Source organism: Magnolia sinica, chromosome 2 (assembly GCF_029962835.1).
Source record: "Magnolia sinica isolate HGM2019 chromosome 2, MsV1, whole genome shotgun sequence".
NCBI lineage: Eukaryota > Viridiplantae > Streptophyta > Magnoliopsida > Magnoliales > Magnoliaceae > Magnolia > Magnolia sinica.
The window spans coordinates 78,950,613-78,957,584 of record NC_080574.1 but is presented as its reverse complement, the minus strand read 5'-3'; positions in this window follow the sequence as shown (position 1 = coordinate 78,957,584).

Here is a 6,972-nt window from a genome sequence, read left to right as displayed (position 1 = left end):
GGCATTTTAGCTTCTGGTCGAGGAAATTTCCTTTCTGCTTCCATTTCCTTTCTAGCAGCAGCTCGATGTCTTTGTCATCGGTGCTTCTGGGTCCTTGTCAAGGCTTCTAGTATTGTTGGAAACTTTGGATGGGTGACTCGTTTCCATACTCCTTCAAGTGTAATAGGGGGTTTGACCATCCTTTGCAAAGGTGGCCCCCATCGCACACATCGTTTGGAGGCTGGTCGTAGCGGCTGGTAATAGTCGAGACTGTTATTACAATCTTCCCTCCCTCTCTTAGGAGAATCTCTTGTCTAGGATGCAATCTCCCGAGCGCACCAGTTGCAAATTCAAGGACCTTGGTGTCTTCTTCTGATGGCGATCGACCGATCATCTTTACGACGAGGAAACCAACAACATCCTCGCGTAGGTCGGTCGAGCATTCTGAAAGTGCCCTTGTTTGTCAATATGCATGAGGATTGAGTTCGTTAATCAAGTAAGCCCTGAGATGAAGACATCAAGACCAAGACTCTTCAAAAGATGAAGGCATGCGATCATGCTTAACAGGTAAACTAAAGCCTCATCAACCCACAACAAACCCTGACAGGTATATGCCCCCATAAAAACCTAACTTACCCTAAAAACTACTTCAAAACATCTTTTGATAAGTTTGAGTTAATTGGACATTGAGTATTGTTGGAAGAAAGGAACAAAACAAGAAAATCATATGTCCATGTCGATTGCATTGAGCTGCAATTGAGGACATATTCAATGCCATCGAACATTAATGTTCAATGGCATCGAATACGTGTCCATACTATCCAGTAAAAAAATGGACAAATGTTGGAATTATCGATTGCATCGAATGTTGTTCGATGACATCAAAGCTTATGTTTTGATGACATCAAACGCATTTCGATTACATCAACCTTGGGCTTACTTCTTCAAAAAACAAGAATACTCTAAGTGCTCCTCGATGTAATCGAACCCTTCTCGACGACATCGAGAGTAAGTTATCGATGGCATCGAAGGCTAATCGATTGCATCGAAACTAACCTCAGTTTGTCCAACAAGCATTCCAGGAAAACCTATTTTCTTTGAGTACATCGAAGACCATTCGATGTCATAAAAAATCAAAATTTGATGGCTCGAAGGTCTATTCCATGGCATCGAACAAGGGACAAAACTGTCCAGCAACCTTCATGTATTTTTTAAAAAGAAATCTCGATGGCATCGAGACATCCCTCAATGGCATCGAACTGCACGTCGATGACCTCGAAGGATGCTCGATGAGATCGGACAGGATCTGTCCTACATTTAATTGAATATCAAGTGTCGGAAGTTAATGCAATCGAAGATGGTTCGATAACATCGAAATTCAAATTTCAATGGCATTGATAATATCATATTTCTGCCCGTTTTTTGACCGTTGGGATTTCAACTTTATAAATACACTAGGTTTGCTCCTTATAAAATGAGATAGAGTTTAAGAGAGTTTGAGAGAGTTGCTTCAAAGATTAACACCCTCTTTGTCATTCCCTCTTTCCCATTAGAGTTCATCATTCAATCATTGGCATAAGCATTTACTCACATTTTCATTGCTCGGATTGAATTATGAACTGTAGCATTCAACGAGTTTCCAAATGCTCTCATAGGCAAATCATTATATTGGAACTCTTGAATGCATAGCTCATGAGAACCTTCTCTATGTGTGTTTAAAATCATATCATCTAAATAGAGAAGAACAACAAAACCCTAAACCTCACAACCTCGGAGCATTGATCAAAGCATCAAAAACGATTGCGGTTCAAGGGAGCTAAAGATTCTTCATCAACATTGAACACCTTCAGATTGTGCAAGAAAGGGGCTCACTCACTTATCTGTAAGTATAAGGAGTCCATTAAGTCTAAAGCCCTTTCCTTGTGTAGGATTGGGATTCAAAGTTTGAGTGACAAACTCGCCAAGACCTCGTTGTAGGCTTCCGACGGGAGAATATGTACTCCTTGTGTATGACGTGTTGTCCTTGCGTAGGTCGTGTTGTTCGTGTAAAGGACATTGTTGAGGGTTAAAATTTGCATATTAGACCCCAATTATTACTTGGTTTTATGCACATGATAATGCTTAATGTTCTATTTTAATCATGTTCATGTTGCAAGGTGAATTTAAGAGCTTGGATTGAAAAGGTTGCTAAAAGCATGGATTTAAAGCTCAAGAATCACCAAAGCCAGTAGACAGATCATCCAATGAGCCGATAATCACTGATTTGGGGCCCACCTGATCTTTGGATAAGCCTTAATTTTGGACTCAACCCCTAATCACTCCAAAAAATACATCCACCTACATAGGTGGTCGGAGTGTTAACCATCAAGTTCTTTTATTTTAGCAAGTCATCTGACCATCCGTCGTGTTTGGATCCACCAAACGGGCCACACAAATATCATGGTAAACCGATCATTACGAAGATCTCAAGGTATAGGCCCAAACCACCTGGTAATTCGTCAATTAGGTAAGTACAAATGTTATTGTGAAAATTTGAAACATATTAACTATTAAAGGAGCATCTTACTTGTCCTTAAGAGATCAGGGTTCAAATTTGGGAGACGTAAAGAGCACGAAAAATAAAGATCACCCATCAAATCTCATCACATTTGGACGGTGGAGTCATGAGTTACGGACGACGGAAGTTTGACAAAAGAAAGGGTAAATTTGTAAATAAGATGATACCATGTGCGAGGCACTATGCGGACGAGAATTTCAACTGAGTTTCAACGGTGAATGTTCTCGATGCTCTATCGGTTAGTGTGGCCCACCTAATTACTTGAATCATTTCATTTTTGACCTCATGTCCTAAATTAGTGTAACAAGTTGGATAGATGGAGCAGATCCTTGAAGGAAATAATTATGTGGGCCCCACACAATACCACAACCAATCACGTAACTTTGTTACATTATTTTCAATAACGTTTAACCATTGTGAAACACCCACTCATCACATGTGTTGTGGCCCATCCGAAGCCCGAATCTGCCTCATATTTGGACTCATAGGCCAACATGACCTGACTAGTTTGATGAATGAAATGGATTTCCCAAAAATTAATTAAAGTGGACCCTATGCAATTTGAACAATCCAACGTAAGTGAAAGTTGGGAATTTTAAGCGGTGAGCACCACTTGGCACCCTGACTGATCGTGTGGTCCATCCAAAACTTGGATCCACTCCATATTTTGTCCTATGGCCTAATATGACCCAATGAATTCAGCAAAGGGCACAGATCCATCGAAATATTACTGCAAATGGACCACACCGAATCAACAACTGAACCAAAAACGGCACTTCTCCGCTTCATCGTTGTGACGCCCCATCACTGTGGTCACATGTGGGCGGGCACACGTGGGCGAGCGCGCATGTGGGCAGACCCCTAAAGGTGGTTGGCAGGCGACTGTGTGGCTTGCAGGCTACTGTGCTGGCAGGTTACTGTGCACACAGTGAAGGTGAAACTTTATCCCACATCGAAAGCGTTGTCCTAAGTTATGGTGGCTATAAGTTGGGATTCCTTCCTTAAAGATACAACGTGTTTTAGGGGTAACCCCGAGAACAAAGTCGTGAGCCCTGTGGGTAAAGCGGACAATATTATGTCCTTGGGTCAGGCCTTATAATCATTGCTGTGAAAGAATCCGAACGAAACACGGTATTGAGATTTCCTCACCAAAGCTTTCGGCTCCACCTTCTAATGAGATCTGACCCGTCCGATCCTCACCAAAGGAGAATCCGACTATAACCGATGAATAATCTATCCAATCCGAGAATCACGTCTATGCAAAAAATTTCTAAATTCTCCCTCCTTCATGTGTCCAACCCCGGACATTAATTAAAACAAGGAACTTCGGATGAACTAGGGCCCACCATCACCATGAAATGGATAGATCCAAACCATTCATTGGACGCGACTCTCACCCATGAACTAGAAACTCGTCTCTTGACATCAAGGGAAAATCAGATATCAACCTACCATTCGACCCAAATTAAGCTCCACATAAGAATGATGGCTGAGATCAGAAATCTCCCAGAACTTCACCACAATAATGCTTGCTAATTTGGGCCATTCAAAATCGAACAAAAAAGGGTTCGATCTTAACCAAGAAGATTGGAAGAAAAGTAAGAAAATAGGGAGTCGGTTCTGCTTACGCTGAACACCACAACCCGAGGTTTCTGTCGCAGGAAGAGTTTAAAGACTCTTATGTCTATAAAACCCTTCGTCTGATGGGCGGAGGATGGGACGTAAGAAAAAAGGAGAAAACGCATGAGAGAGAGGACGGGAGCAGAGAGGGAGCGGATGGCCTGCCTAAGAGTTTTTATTTCCTTCCCCTATTTGTTTTTTTTATGTTTTCTTAAGAGATTCTAGTCAATCATGTCTATGGCTGGCTAAACCTCTTAGCTAGGGCTAAAAGGTGAAGCTTGTAGCGTGATGGGATCTTTTCTATGGCTTTGATTCATGTTTAAGTTAAACTATCTTTGATTTTAGTTTGATTATAAGAAATACTTTTAGTTTTTAATGGTTTGTTGTGACTTAAATTACAATAGATCTGCGATAGCTTTGAGTATGTTCTTTTCATTACTGAGATTGTGAATTTAGGAAATCCTGTTGTTCACCATCGTCCCATGGGCATGGTTGGATGATGGAATTCTTCATAATGTTTACAATTCTCTTAGATTGGTTGTGGATTGGTAAATTTTGTTGTTTGCTTTATCTCATGGGCATGGTTTTGTGATGGAATCAATTCCAGCTCCTATACCTCTCATCCATTAAGAACTAGATCAAAGGAAGTTCAGAATTGATTTTTAATGAATTATCTTCCAATTGGATGAAGATGGGACTCTAATTCTAGTTGTGTTTGTGAATCGAGCATAGATCTCCCTGATCTCTACAAGTAGATCCTTGGAAACCCTAGTTTCCCACTTTTGAATTTTACAAGTTTTAGTTTAATAATTCACCATGCTTCTCCTACATTCTTCTAATTTAGATTACATCTTCTTCTAGTTCTAGTTCTAGTTACTTTCAGAATACGTATAAGGTTCAGTCCCTGTGGTTTCGACCTCGGTCTTACCGAGATTATTACTACATCGCGACCCTATACTTAGGGTTGTGAACAGAGGTGTTGCCTTGTATAGGGATGGGTTGCCTTGTGTAGGCTCCCAGTTGTGTCCTTATGTAGGACTCGTCGCCTTGTGTAGGCACCTAAGGCAACTTTGTATAGGTCCCGTAGTTAACCTTGTGCAGGTTGTAAAGGTTTATGGTTAACCTGATTTAAAACCATTGGATAGTGAAATTCGGTACACTCTAGGAGAGAGTGCATCATCCAGGAGTGGAGTAGACAAGTAGCTGAACCACTATATATGACTATGTTTGGGATTGCTTTGTGTACATTGACCTAGTTATGCTTATGCCTATCAAATGATCATTATGATACATAATTTAGTTAATGTATAAGTATCGATAGGAATCACATCCCACACACTATCACATACGCTATCCTTATAGGCTTATTCTTTACATGTAAATCTTGTGTAAGCCTATGTGATTTGAATCCTCTATTGGCTTGGAAGCCATAGAGTTACTTTGCCTTACTCTTTTGTTTAAAGTTACACATTGATTGTTCTTATAGGAAAATAATTTTTGAAAAGTCCTATTCACCCCCCTTTAGGACATTTAGACATACTTCCATACTTCAATAAGAGCAGTTCCACCACAATTTCACATTCTTCGTGGACCATCCGAGCGAAGATCGATCTTTGGTCGTGGCTGGTTCCTAAGATTGGCAATGACCATGTTCACCTCAATATTGGTCGGGAATGGGTCAGTGTCGATCAACATCTCATCTTCACCTTTTTCCAAGAATGTCAACAGCCCATAGTCGATGTAGTCTTGAATGACGTTTCTGAACATAACACACTTGTTAGTTGAGTGGAACCGAGTTCCATGTCACTTGCAGTACTCGATCTTCTATAATTCATCGACCAACAGAATTTTAATAAATTTTCTGGCCAACAAAATAATAAATAGCTCTTCGGCTCGGGTGATATCAAAGGTGTACACTATCTTAGTCTTTTATGTGGTCGGTGCAGTCGACTACACTTTGATCTATTCTAAGCATACCAATGGCTTCTTAGCCACTACTTTGGCAATTACGATCTCATAATTAGGGTCGTTGTAATATATTCTCAATGATGATTTTTTCTACCTAGACCCTTCTTGCAGGAGCTTCTCATACCAAGAGACCTTTTTAATCAAGTCATATAGATCGACAATGTCACGCCCCGAACTCGAAAACCAGGCTCACAAAATTACCGATCACCGAATCCGGCGCCGACAGCCTCCGTAGAACCCCATTCTCAGATCCCGGCACCTATTCACCAAGTTCCGATCCTAGGATACTACAAGGAGGATTTATAATCATCAATCTGATTCATAATGAGCATAACCAAAAGCATAACCCACGAACAATAACTACAAGAACACCACTACAAAATTCACTATGATCAAAAACTTTTGAGTACAATGCGTCTGAAAGGGAAAATACAATGTAACGAAAGAAACAAAACTCCAGAAGCTTGGTTGCATGCTCCAACTACGGCGAGACTATGGCTGCGACTGCGTCCTGGCATCACCTGCACGCATCAATCGTGCATAAGCTTATAGAAAACTTAGAGGGTGGTGTAAGTATGTGCGCAATATAACGTGCTCAAAATGTAAGGTCAGAGTAATGCGGAATCATGGTGATGAGCACATGAATGCAATCAGCCGTACCAAGGCTATGCGGTGCAAGATATGAATGTTATCGGCCATAACACGGCCATGCGATGCTTAATGCAGCTCAAGCATGCCAATCCCCATCATGTATCAGTATAGTTCTCATTCTGGATAATCACCGGGGTTTAGTACACTCCAAGAGGCACTGCCGCTCTCCAAGCCACACAGTCCAAATGAGCGTGAGA